General features: G+C 36.6%; 1 protein-coding gene across 17 annotated transcripts in view; it reads left to right on the forward strand.

Annotated features, from left to right (window-relative positions):
- The window catches only part of LOC108001085 (TWiK family of potassium channels protein 18), a 223197-nt gene that overhangs the window by 136638 nt on the left and 72861 nt on the right, over positions 1-13698 (forward strand). For 15 of the 17 annotated variants that reach the window (XM_028668346.2, XM_062073108.1, XM_062073109.1 and 12 more), the window contains one exon: positions 537-622. The exons of 1 other annotated variant lie outside the window; for it this stretch is intronic. The gene's annotated coding sequence lies outside the window, so the exon portion shown is untranslated. Of the gene's footprint in view, positions 1-536; positions 623-9256; positions 9546-13698 lie in introns of those variants that run through there. One more of the 17 variants, XM_062073119.1, reaches the window with a different exon arrangement.

Below are 13698 nucleotides of genomic sequence, written 5' to 3' on the forward strand. Positions count from 1 at the left end.
TACGTAAAGTCAAAATTAATTTCCCTCGAAAATTGTCCTCTTCATCTTCGATCGAAAATAAAATTTTTTGAAATACGTAAATTCGAAATTAATTTCCTCCGAAAATTATCGATCGATCGCTGTTTTCGATCGAAAATAAAATTTTTTGAAATGCGTAAACTCGTATGAAATTAATTTCCCCCGAAAATTATCGATCGATCGTCGTTTTCGATCGAAAATAAAACTTTTTGAAATACGTAAAGTCAAAATTAATTTCCCTCGAAAATTGTCCTCTTCATCTTCGATCGAAAATAAAATTTTTTGAAATACGTAAATTCGAAATTAATTTCCTCCGAAAATTATCGATCGATCGCTGTTTTCGATCGAAAATAAAACTTTTTGAAATACGTAAACCCGTATGGAATTAATTTCCCCCGAAAATCGTCGATCGATCTTTGAATTAATCCATATTTTTAATTATTCTGATCGCGTGTCAGGAATTAATCGAGACACTCTAGATTGCACGTAGACAACGAATTTCCTTTTTCTGTTTCCAGGCCACGAAGAAATGGGAAACGAAGCTTTTGAGGAATAACTCGAGGCATTGCGAGGAAAATCCCGTTCCATTGTCCATTTGGATAAGGTAACAGGCCAACGAGGCATATTTTTCAACATTTTCCTTCCCTTCCTTATTTTTCTTCCACGCTTCTTCCTTCACTCGTTTCTCTCGCAAGTTATACAATTAAAATTGTTCCGATAATTAAATTTACTATTGAAAAATAAACTATTTTTCTAAAAAAAAATATTCGATAATTAAATCTTTTGAATAATATTCAACTAAAAAAGGAAAACCACATAAAATTGAAAAAATAACAATTATTCTTTTCAATGGATAAATATAATACAGACCGTAATATAATCGAACATCTTGATTTCTATTTATGTAAGCAACTGTATGTATATATCTACCAACACGTATAAATATCAATGATTTAAATATTGCAGGAATAAATAAATGCAAAAATATTAATTCAGTTGAATAGATAAGAAATCTTTCAACGTGCGTGAACCGAACGATTCCTCGAGAACGGACGGATGAGGAAGGAGAAAATTTGTGTCAAACGAGCGCTCGATTTACTCGATCGATCGCTCGCCTCGTGCATGGACACCGTTTATTGCCCGCCCCGAAACAAAGCGATTCGTACGCGAGGCGTGGACGACGCGACACGCTCCGCCAAGTGGAATAAATTTCAACCTTTTGTTCGCTTCTTTTATTTTCCCACCGATTCGAGCGCCACCGTTCGTTAAGGCGGTCGATTCGGGAAACAGCCCTCTATCCATCTCTCTGTTTCTCGCCGCGCTCCGTTCGTGTTCCGAAAGCGATTACAAAAGACGTCGGGCTCGGTACGACTCCTTTCCTTATTTCCAAATGTTTCGATTTCGAAAGAAGCGATTGTTTTCGGTAACCGGGGAGGAGTCGACGTCGTACACCGCGCAACGACACTCGACGGACGATAAGACGCGTGGGGGGCGTATCTTTCCCTATTTGTATTCATGGCCGATACGTTTCTTTTCGTTCCATCCGCGTTGAATGGAGGGAAAACTCGGGCAGGCATTGTGGCGCGAACCGGGCGCCACGCAGACTGAATACTCCTCCCCTCTTTCCCACCTATTCTAACGCCCGCTCTCGAAACCTTGATACCGGGTATTTACATTTGGATCCGGGAAAAGCCTTCGAGTCGATTCGATAGACATTCACGACCGTGGCGGTCGAACGCAACCATTCACTGGCGATGCACTCGCCTATCGCCTTCCGATCGAGATCTCCCTTTTCCCTCTCGGTTCGAAAATTTTTTTCTTTCTCTCTCTCTTTTTCTTTCAATTTTTTCGTCTCGTTCGCTCTCTCTCCCGAAAGTTCATTCGTCGTGAAAATTATCAACTGCATCGGTTCTCGCATCGTTGAAACCCTCTGAGGAAGGAGAGAGGGAATAATTTGTTTTTCTTTATACGATAAAGATATATAAAATATTAAAATATAAAAGTTTTATGCGTCCTAAAAATTAAATTTCTTTCGTACAATTAATTTATTTTTTATCATAGAAACCAATCTGATTTACGTCGATTTAAACTCAAATCACAAGATTTTAAAAGTCAAACAGATTTGAAAATTCGATTTTTATTTTTTAACACGAAGAATTGTATGAAACGCGTCCCGATATTCATCGATATAGAAGGAATTCCCTAGACAATTTTCTGGTAATTTTTCGAAGGAACGGCTCGTAAAAAGAACGGAGGGGAGGGGAGAAGAAAAGAGGGATGAGAAAGAAGAAAAAAATGTTTCGTGCGGCCGGAAACTGGATTCTCGCTGGACGCTCTCCCTTTTTTCATTCGCATCCGCACGCTCACTTTTTCACTAGGCTCGCGAAGAATGGCTTCCGCCACGATAAAAATTCTAACGCGTCTAACTCCGTCCGTCTTTGTTCCCTCAGCCTCCTCTTGTTTCTCTCTCTCTCTCTCTCTTTCTCTCGTTAATTCTATTTACGTCTTCGTTTTTTTCGAGGAGACCTTTTGAATTTTAATTCGATTACAATTCGAAGATTTAATCTCCGCGTTTAATGATAAAGAAAAAAAGAAATAAAAAGGGGGGAGAGTTTCTTTTAAACTTGTGCAAAATCTCGGTTAGAGTAGACTTTGAAGACCGGTTGAAAGTATAAGTAACGTACGAAAATCTTCTTCCTTTTCGTTGAAACTCGCTTCGTATACTCGAAACAAAATGAAAATAGAATCTGTTACGGGGCGGCAAACTGAAATCTTCGAATCTTGGATATATATTATTTTTCGAAAATTTGGAATAATTTCGATGAACTTTTCTTCGAATCTTGGATATATATTATATCTCGAAAATTTGGAATAATCTCGATGAATTTCTCATCTTCGAAGCTTGGATATATTATATTTCGAATAATCTCGATGAACTTTTTCACTCTCGTGTTTATTTACGAATCTTCTCCGCGCAAAGCAGCTTGGACGACGGTTCAAGTCCTTTGCGCTCGAAAGGTGACTTTCACCATTTGGATTGTTGTGGCAACTCGGACGATATTTGTTTATGTTTGATCTTTCTAGAATATCGCTTTGAATAAATTCCTGTAAGCTTTTTACGTATAACCTTATGAGATGTAGAATAATATATCGTTAAATGGCTAGATTTTTTGAACTCAAATTAAACCGTGATCGCGACATGTTAGTTTGACAAATTTTTTAATTTTTTTAAACACGAAATGAGTCGATGAAATTAGCTCGAGTGAAGATGAGTTTGATTTTTCGTTATTGAACGACGAAATTAGTTCTAACTCATAAAGAAATTAACATGGAGATGAAATAAGAGGGATAAGAAAAATAAGAATGGATGGCGAATGCGAAAGGAATAGTTAAAGATATAAGAATACAATTTGTATCCGGGGAAAAATCTGCAGGATCGTAAATATTTTCGAATGTAAATAATTAGATTTTTCTAAACTATTTCTTACTAATGAAATAGCGAAGCGAATAATTATGCAATAAAAAAGTTAAGGAAAAGCTACTTGCCCTGACAAATCTGAGAATGCATTTTGGTAATAATTGCTTCGTAAAATAATAATATAGACTTTAATATTCGATAATTTCTTTTTCTTTATACGATAAAGATATATTAAAATATGTAAATATCAAAATATAAAAGTTTTATGCGTTGATTTGTCCTAAAAATTAAAGTCCTTTCATACAATTAATTTATTTTTTATTATAGAAACCAATCTGACTTACACCGATTTGAACTCAAATCACGTAAAATTTTAAAAATCGAACAGACTTAAAAATTTAAACTCCTGCGTCTAATTTTTGTCTTAATTCAACGTCGAAGTCGCAACCATCTCTATCAATGTGATCATATTACGCTGTTATTTGTTCTTTTAATCATAAGTCAAAAAATATCCTCTAATCAAAATTAATTTTTAGAAAAAGTTATTTTTATTTACCAATCCTCCCGATCAAATTTAAATTAACCATATATTTACGAATAATTTAAATAAATAATTACATCAAATAAAATTCTATATCGTCCCATAATTAAATTTTAGAATCATAAATTAACACAGTAAGAAATTCCATCGAATGCATTTTGGTAATTGCTTCATAAAACAACAATATAGACTTTTATATTCAATAATTTCTTTTTCTTTATACCCTATATAAAGATATATAAAATATTAAAATATAAAAATTAAAGTACAATTAATTTATTTTTTATTGCAGATACAAACCAATCTGACTTACGTATATAAAATTTCATGCGTTAATTTGTATCTATGAAATCATAAATTGCACCGAACGCGTGGACCTGGAGTTGCTGGTTCGAAACAGGCCCCAGTGCAGAGTTAAACTGTTTCTTACTAATGAAATAGAATAATAGAACAAATAATTATATATATAATTATAAAATAAAAAAGTTAGAAGGAAAAGCACTATTGCTCTATTTGCTCTGGCAAATGCATTGGTAATTGGTTCATTAAATATAGAAAACAATATAGACTTTTATATTCAATAATTTCTTTTTCTTTCTATAAAATATTATACAATATTAAAATATAAAAGTTTTATACGTTGATTTGTCCTAAAATGTAAAAATTAAAGTCTTTTCGTACAATTAATTTATTTTTTATTGTAGATACAAAGCAATCTGAATTACGTATACAAAAGTTAATTTGTATCTGTGAAATCATAAATTAGCCATGTCTCGGTAAAAGGAGAGCGAAACGAGAGCGAGAGAGAGTTATTACGAGATACAAGATGTATCGAGAAACTCAAAGAAAAGAAAAAGAAGATAGGAAAAGTTGGAACATATTCTCTCCTCTCTCTCTCTCTCTCTTTTCTTCAAGAAAGTTTCAAAAAGTTTGCGCTTTCTGTTTCGTTAAACGAATTTTACGAACTCGTCGTAATTCATTCTCCACCATTCTCGGTTCTCCTTCCAAAAAGTGAAAAAGAAAATCGAGTTTCCGTTCGAATAAATTAGACGGCGCGAGGATGGCTCGAAAGATTATTCCTCGGCATTAATTTCAGGATTTAAGCGGCGACCACCGCTTCAAGCTTCTGTGTAACGACCGTAAATAAATGATAAAATGGCCGACCGAGCAGGATACGCTTAATCCAGAATTAGATTCACGTTAGATTTGGTTTATATTTGTGAAAGTTTGTTTCGATTAGCTGGAGCCTCGTCGAGGCCAGGGAAGACGCCTGGACAAAACTTGGCGGATGAATTATGTTAATTACGCGAGTTTGTCTAAGCTAAATCACGCATTAATTAAAGAGCAACCGCGGATGGAACTGCGTTTGTAAATCTCACGTTGGACAGCTTGCGTTTAAACGCTAATAAGATAACCGTTTAGAGCGACTCTCGAGAAAAGTATCCTCAAAAAATATGATTTGATACGATTGTACTGGAAAAATAGAATTATCGTTCACAATTTTGCTATTTCTTGAATTTATATACAAATATTCAATATGAAGATATAAATTCTTTGATAATAACAATGTTTTATCGTTATTGATGTTTCATCGCCAGAATATTTGAATCAATCCAAATACGAAAATACGTAGGTTTGGGTATAACCTATTGAATTTCCCAACGACGCTCGCTCGATTTTCCACAAACTTTCCCTAAGCCAGCCGTGTATCCCCCTGCGTGACGGCGAATATAACGTATATAAACGGGAGCCATCGTTGCGCGGCCATAAATTTCGCGGCCGGGGAATTCGAAATCTTCGACAAAGTTTCGACCCAAGTTTCGAAGTAAAAAGAACGAGACGAACGACGTATAAGGAAAAAAGAGGGATTCGTTGTCTCTCTCATCATTCTTGGTTCGGGAAAATATTTGAATGCGTTGGCTTATCGTCCACTTTCGTCCCTCGTAATATTACTGTGGGAGAGAGAGAGAGAGAGAGAGGGAGATGTGAAGAGGAAGGAAGAAGACGGACAACGGAATAGATTTATAGCGAGCGATTTGTCCGGGGGAAAAGTTGTTCCTCTTTTGGCACCGGCCACCTTCGCCATCTAATGGAGGCTTTTTGAAATAACGAGCAAACAAAAACGGGGCCTGCGTTTGCTTTTACGACCGCCATCTGTCGGCGCGAAGCGGCGACAATTTTTATTGAAAATTTCACGCTTTGAGAAGGAGCCATAGGGGCCGGCGCAGTTTTAATAAAAGTCACCCAATTTTTCCTCCCAACCCGTTTGCCCGACTCCCTAGCCGCCAACGGTAATACGATCAATTTTTCCCTATATCGGCTCCCAGTATATTGTTTTTAAACGCGATATCCGTTCCTTCGTCGTTTCATTTTCATTCGGCGGCTCGTAAATTTAAAAAGGCAGCGTTTCTTCGATACGATTATTGTTCTTCGGTTTAATCGACTCGTGATAAGAGTTAAAAAAGAAGAATGCACCATTTTCAAAATGCAGCGTTTCTTTTATATCGAGTCCCAATATTGTTCTTAAACAATATTATTCTTCGGTTTAATCGTAAAAGTTGAAAATTTTCTTTAAAAAATTGCTCTTAAACGCGGTATTCTTCGGTGAGATATTCCACTTGCAACAGTTAAAATAGAAGAATACGCGATTTTAAAAATCGAAGCAACGCATAAAATGTTATTTCTTTGATCCTCTATCGAGTCCAATATTGTTCTTAAACAATATTATTCTTCGGTTTAATCGTGAGTCATGTAAGAGTTAAAAAAAAAAATAATTGTTCTTAAACGCGATATTCTCCGGCTTTGATTCTTTTATTCGTCGTCTCGCGAGATATTTCACTCGCGCTTTACAAGAGTTGAAAAAGAAGAATTTAAAACATCGTTTCTTTGACACGACCACTAAAATACATGAAAAATGGGACGAAGATGGGGACAAATAAAAGCGCGAGAAATGCCTAGTAAACTCGTTTCGTTTCTCGAGATTAATTACCCCGAGATAAGCGTACCATGATTTATCGAGCGAAAAGTTTTCTTCTTTCTTTTTCCTTAGTTCGACGATATAAAATTATAAATCCCGTATCCGACGTTTCGCGGAGGAGGGAGAGAGCGAAAGATCGTCGCTAATTACTTAGAACGATGTTCCCCTTATAAAATTCGAAATTCCCTATCCGAGAGTGACATCTGGCGACGTCCAACCGACGTAATACACGAGTAAGCGGAGGGGAGGTTAGGTTAACCAGGAAATTGCCTCCTCGACCTGCAGACAGGTGCTTCCTCCCAGTCAGTAATGTCTCCGATGATTTCTAATCGCGGCGGTGACATTTCCGATTAAGCAGACTGTCGGCCTCCGATATCGATTTTACACCGCCGCGATCGCTCGTTATTTTCATTCTCGAAAATCCCGCCAAAGCTTCCCTCCGCCCACCCTTTCTCGTCTCCAAATTCTCGAAAAGATTGACAAATAAATTTGAAGACGAAAATTGTCCGAATTTACAAACTTTCCACTCGAGATTAATTTATCTTGCCGTCCGTTATATTCTCGAGAGTTCGTTTCGCTCGTAAAAAAGATGGTTTCGAATTACGGTGCAGTTACGGTCGAGCGAGCGGAGAAACGTGTTGCGCGAGAAATTATTGTCCCGCGAAAATGACAGAATGGAATCGAGGCGCGATGAAAATTAGTCGGAAGACGTTTACAAATTAATAATAAATTAACGAACGATCGGAGAGAAATATCCGCCGAATACAATTTTCACGGGAACTTTCTCATTCTCCTTTAATCGTCCTCTCTGTTCCGATTATAAGACGGATCTAAAAATATACCGTTGCTCGCCAACAGATCCCGGACGAATGCGCGTTCCCTTCTCTTCCCCTTCCCTCCAAGCTTGGAACGAACAAAAAATTTGCCTTGCTGAAAAAGCTGGAAACTTTTAACCGAGTTTCTTCGCGTTGGACGGAGAGAGAAAGAGAGAAAGGGAGAATGAAAAACAGCCCGAGTCGGCCGCCGGTTGGTAGCCCCTTCAATAAAATTATCGGGCAGCATTTAGACGAGGCGTACTCGATTAACGTGGCGGAGGTCTATTAACGAGATACGCACGCGTGTCGAGGCGTGGTTAATCGACTCTGATCTGAGTGTAATCGAGTGTACACATCGGTCCACACCGAGGAATTGACGAAGCTCGAGGTGCCGAGTTATTCTCCGAGAATAAGATTAACGAGATGCAAACACCGAGTTTAACTACTTGGAGCGTTTAATAGAAGCGTGCTTTACGCCGCATCCTTCATCGATCGCCTTTCGCTTGAGGAGAATACGTACGTACGCGGTTTCTACGGGATCTTTCTACGTCTCACGCGTTTTTAATGCAAATTCGAAATTCTGTTGGTGCGTAACGATACGACGAATCGATATTTATAAATATATTTATAATATAATTATAAATATATATTTATATTTTATTATCTCATCCTAAAATAATTGATAATATATTTGGTCTTAAAATTAATATATATATTGAAATTAAAAATAAAATTATTAAATAAAAAAATCGATTTATTTTTAAATCTCTTAAATCTATATATCTAATTCTGTAAATAATAATTATAGAAAAAATTATTCTTACTAAAAAAACAAATATTAAAGATTTATAATCAATTAAAAGTAAAAAATTAAATTTTATTGAATTAAATCTAAAGATATTTCATTCAAAAATTATAAATTTATTTAAATATAAAAAATATAATCTAAATAACATAATTAAAAAACTAAACTTAAATAATAAAATTCCACAAATAAATATTTTTATAATAATTTATATATATTTTATTATAAATATATGTTTATAAATATCGATAAATACTTTATAGCAAGGGAAAATTTCTTAATGCAATTCTACGAGAAAGGAATTGGAGTATGTTGGTGTATCTTTAACGATACCAATGGCATCGATATTTTATAGTAAGGAAAAATGTCTTAATGCAATAAGAATTCTCTAAAGGAAATTCGACGTATCTTTAACGACACGAGGATCGATGATATATCGATATTTTATATTAAAGGAAAATTTCTTAATGCAATCACGTGGAATTCCACGTCTTTAAAGGAAATGTTGGTGAGCTTAAATCTTTAGCGACATCGATATTTTATTACAAAGGAAAATTTCTTAATGGAATTACATGGAATTCTACGGGAAAGCAATTTCACGTCTCGCGCGTTTTTAAAGAAAATTATTATATATTAACTGGGTCGGTGTAAAAGTTAAACGAGGGTCGATACTTTGTAATAAGGGAAAATTTCTTAATGCAATTACGTAGAATTGTTCGAAGATATTTCAAGATCGAAGGAAACGGAAATTCGATGGTAATTTTTACGAAATACCCAGCAGGATACCTGGACAGAATCGGTGGAAAGTTTCGCTGCTATAATTCTGATATTACATCGCATATACGAAGATCAGCCGTATTAATAACTGCTATTATCGAGTTTGGTCCGAGAGATAAGCCAAGGATAAGAGAGAAGATTGGACGGGGCTACTCTTTGGGCTAAACCAGATCGCCATACTTCAAGTAGTTTCGGTAAGTCACTCACAGCCACTGCCCTTTGTGAGCCTAAGTAGCCATAATTCAGGCTACAGGCTATATCACTTGGTAATATCCTTGGTAATAAATTAAATCAACGAAGATAATCCAGATGGACTCTCCGTTCTGGATATATAGCTAACGATCGATATCGTAATCAAGAGTTTAACGTTCTCGATGCAATCTCTCTCTTGTCTTTGCCTCCTGCGACAATTTAACTCGAAGTAAACCTTATTTTTTCCCCTCCTTTCTCTCTTCTCTTTCCGTTTAACGGTATAATTACTGTTTCTCTCTCTCTCGATATTCAATTATCCATCCTTTTCTCTCGTTCGAAAAATTTAAATTTCCAATACCTCTCATCTTCGAGAAATCGAAACGATTTCGTTCAGATTAATTAGAGTAATTTTTCACGAGAAATTATTAGCCGCGTGCTTGCCTCTAATCCCGTAGAAACGCGATGCCTATCTCGTGTACGCACACGTTTAAAACGATATTAGCTGTTCAACAGGGGAGATACGCGAACCGTATCACACAAGAGGCGAATATCTGTGTCCTCTACATATATACTCCCCTAACAATGCGTACATAATAGATACGCGGTCGTCTACGAAAGCATAAATCTTACGCGTATATATTTGCCGAGACAATATCGTCGCTATAGACGGAATAGATGGACAGATAGATAGATGGATGGATAGATCCCTTTTACCTCGCTATGAATTATCTCCCGTTGCGTCAATTTATATCACTTACCATTACCGAATATTTGGAAAGAAAAAAAAAATGATATTTCGATCAACGATCCATTTAACTTCCCTTCCCCCTTTGAAAATTTCTTGAAAATATAAGAGGCGAAAGGAACGTGGAATAAAATGGTGGAAAGAAATACAGCGCGTTCGAGAATGACTTTGCGTGTATATTTATTTCAAAGTTTCGTATAAGATATAATATACGGAGCGTTTAAAAATTTCCCTTTTTCCTTCTCTCTTCTTTTGTTTGTATAGGAATATCGTATCCTTGAGAGCGACCGTTTTCTTTGTTTACCTCGTAAAAAAAAACTCGACGTTTCGCGAGAGTAACTTGACACCGCACACGTGCAAAGTTGCGACGCTTTATGGATTTCCCCCTCTCCAGCTCGATATCGTGTAAAATTTCCTCACCGAGAACGGGAATGAAATAATTAACCGTCCTCCGTTTAACCGTTCCCCGTTCTCGATCGAAATTTCAATCGAGCTCTTGGCTCCACATCGAGAGAGAGAGAGATAGAAAAAAGAAAAGAAACACACGCGAGCGTAAATTGTTGACGTTCCGGTGACCTAGAAGAACGTCGAATACATACGGCGTATCTTTTCCACGAGTGAATAACGCGTACGTCTCTCGGCCGTATAATCGAGCCTGGGGAGAGGGGATATTGAAAAGACGTTGGTTGGATCGATGGTGACGCACCGATACGTTTTTTTTTCTTTTTCGTGACAGAATAAGGGTACACAACTGAGGTTATCGCGAAAGAAATTATTCTCAAGGAAGACAAAGAAATGGGCGGAAATGAGGGGAGGGAGATATTGGAGAAAAGAAGCGAGGAACGCTGTCGAAAATAAAGAGCTCACGACGGTTATTGTCCCGTTATTCCTCCTCTCTCGTTTTCGATGTACTCTCGACTGTGGGAGGCATAAAGGACCGCGGCGAACCGCGAGATTTTAACGATGATATCGCAGCGGTTGTTGTTGCTCCTCTTTTTTCTTCTGCCAAACCACCGCCACGATTCCGTTATTCGTTCTATTTAACGCGTTCTTTTTTTCTATCCTCGAATAAAATATTATTACGAATTATCACGCGCGGTGAGATAATTCGTTCCGCAAGAGAGAAAGAGAGAAAGAAAGGAGGATAGAATCATACTCTCGAAACGTTTCTCGAGAATTTGCTGCGCGATACATTGGGAAAAATAAGTCGAAGCTACGTTTCCCGACTAAAAAAATTTTTGTCGCGAAATCTTTTTTCATTTCATTTTCGAGAAAGATTTCGTACTGGCTTCCCTCCAGTAAGTAAACCGGAAGTCGATCTTTCGCGTCTCTACGAAGTTAGGCCAACAACTCCGGCCGGATACCGGAGATAACTACCGTACTACTATCTCGCGAGCACCCCCAATAAAAACTTTCCATCGAAGCCTCTCTTCATCCACCGCGTATAGATCTCGTTTTCCATCCGCGTAAAAAGAGAGCCTTCCATACGCGCCGCCAACTTTTTAATTCGTCCCCGTACGAGAAACTCCCTCCTCCCCCTCCACACTCCCTGCCTCCTCGCGTCTCCTCTTTCGCCTTCGCTCGCTCGCTCGCTTCTCGATTATCGGCCGAGCACTTCAGTCGCTCCCTTTTCTTTCTCGAGTTCGAAATTGTTGCCGAAATAGGTAATTACTTTTTTTAGTCTTTTTAAGCGCGTAAGCTAATAAATTTCTTTTTTTTTTTTTTTTGAACGATCGGTTAGAACCTCGAGAACGAAGTTATATTAATAATTATGGCAAGTGGAACTCTTTCGTTGATATCGTACGCTGTTAAACGAATAACGAGAAAAACGGGTAAAAGTGCGATAAATATTTGCGCTCTTAATTAATCTCGAGCGCTATCATTTTTCTCGGAATTCTCTTTCAGAAGAGATGCTTAATAAGAGAGGGTTTAACTTGAATTCGAATATTAAACGAGAATGTCTCTTTTTGACGTAGGAAAAAAGAAGAGGAAAAAAATTCTCCGCGTCGCTTTCTACAAACTGATCTTTCGTAAGATGGATCGAATATATTATCTTTTTTAATTTAATTTACCGCCAATATCTCGCATTCCGAAGTAAATTTTTTTTATCCAAATTAATTTTAATCCCATTTCCTATTTTTATTTTCCACCTTATTTCTTCGTAACGCGTACGTTCATAATTATTGAAATAAAACTTGATTTTTTTCTTCCTTTTAATTTTATGACGAGTTTCTCTATCCGTCATTTCCTTTCGCCGTTTTATTAAAACCAAGATTAGCCCCCATCAGCCTCCAACATCCATTGCTGGAAATGCATTAAGACTTTCAATTAAGAAGTTTTAATGACCAATTAAATATGACAATGCTAACGTCGTTTCAGACAGATTTCATTATCCATAAGATTTATCCGTATAATATTATCGCTGAAATAAAATCTCCCTTAACATTTCCATATTCAATTTTTCCATTACTTTTAAGTTAATTTTCGTTTTAAGTCAATTTAAGTTTACTATAATCTTTAAATATCTTTAGATATTACCGCTTTTTAAATTTTTATTCGAAGAAAAAGAATTTTATTGTTACTCGAACATCATGTTAACCGATATATCTGCTTTACACGCGGAAAAGCGAAAGAATCCCGTTGTTCATCGAGCCAAAAGTAAAACGATATTTTACACGATGGATATTTTAATGACTATCGGCGCGAACGAGGGCAGAAATATAATATATATCACTCTAATAAATACAGGAATAAAATCGTTCATCTTAATTAATTTTCTCGCATACCTTTTTCTCTATCGCACAATTTTTAATAATTTCATTGAACCACGTAGTGTATATCTTTTTTTACCTTTTCTTTCTTCCGCTCTTTTTATTAAAAAAAAAAAAAGATTTTCACGAGCATAAAATATTTACAAGCAAGAGATGGTTAAAAGAATCCCTAAACTTTATTTCCATTCCGCTTTACGTTCCCGTGCAATTAGTCCGGCTTGGGAAATGCTGTTTTCATTTGGAGAATCATCTTCATAAGCTCAACTCCATTTACGGATGGAGCTCTTCAACAACACCTAATAATCCTGTAATCTAAGGTAATCCTCTGGAACTGGGTGGATGCTCGCGAGTTTCCCTTTTACCCGCCGCGTTTCGCAGCTTCGTTAATTCCTTGTTTCACATTCAATCGATCGAAGCGCGCGACGTTATTTCTAAAATTCTTCCCCTCCTTTTTCGTTTCCACTTTCTCTGCTCGGCCCAACCAACAACTCCACTTGCACTGTTCGATCGATTTCTTGCGTAAAATTTTAATATTTTTATGCATCTTTTACGTAAGAAAAGAAAATTTGTTTTCTGCGATATGAGAGCAAAATATACATATACCTCGTTCTTATTCCTCGTCTTCTTTTGTTATTTCCC

The sequence above is a fragment of the Apis cerana genome, linkage group LG3 (genome assembly GCF_029169275.1).
Source record: "Apis cerana isolate GH-2021 linkage group LG3, AcerK_1.0, whole genome shotgun sequence".
In the NCBI taxonomy this organism is placed as follows: domain Eukaryota; kingdom Metazoa; phylum Arthropoda; class Insecta; order Hymenoptera; family Apidae; genus Apis; species Apis cerana.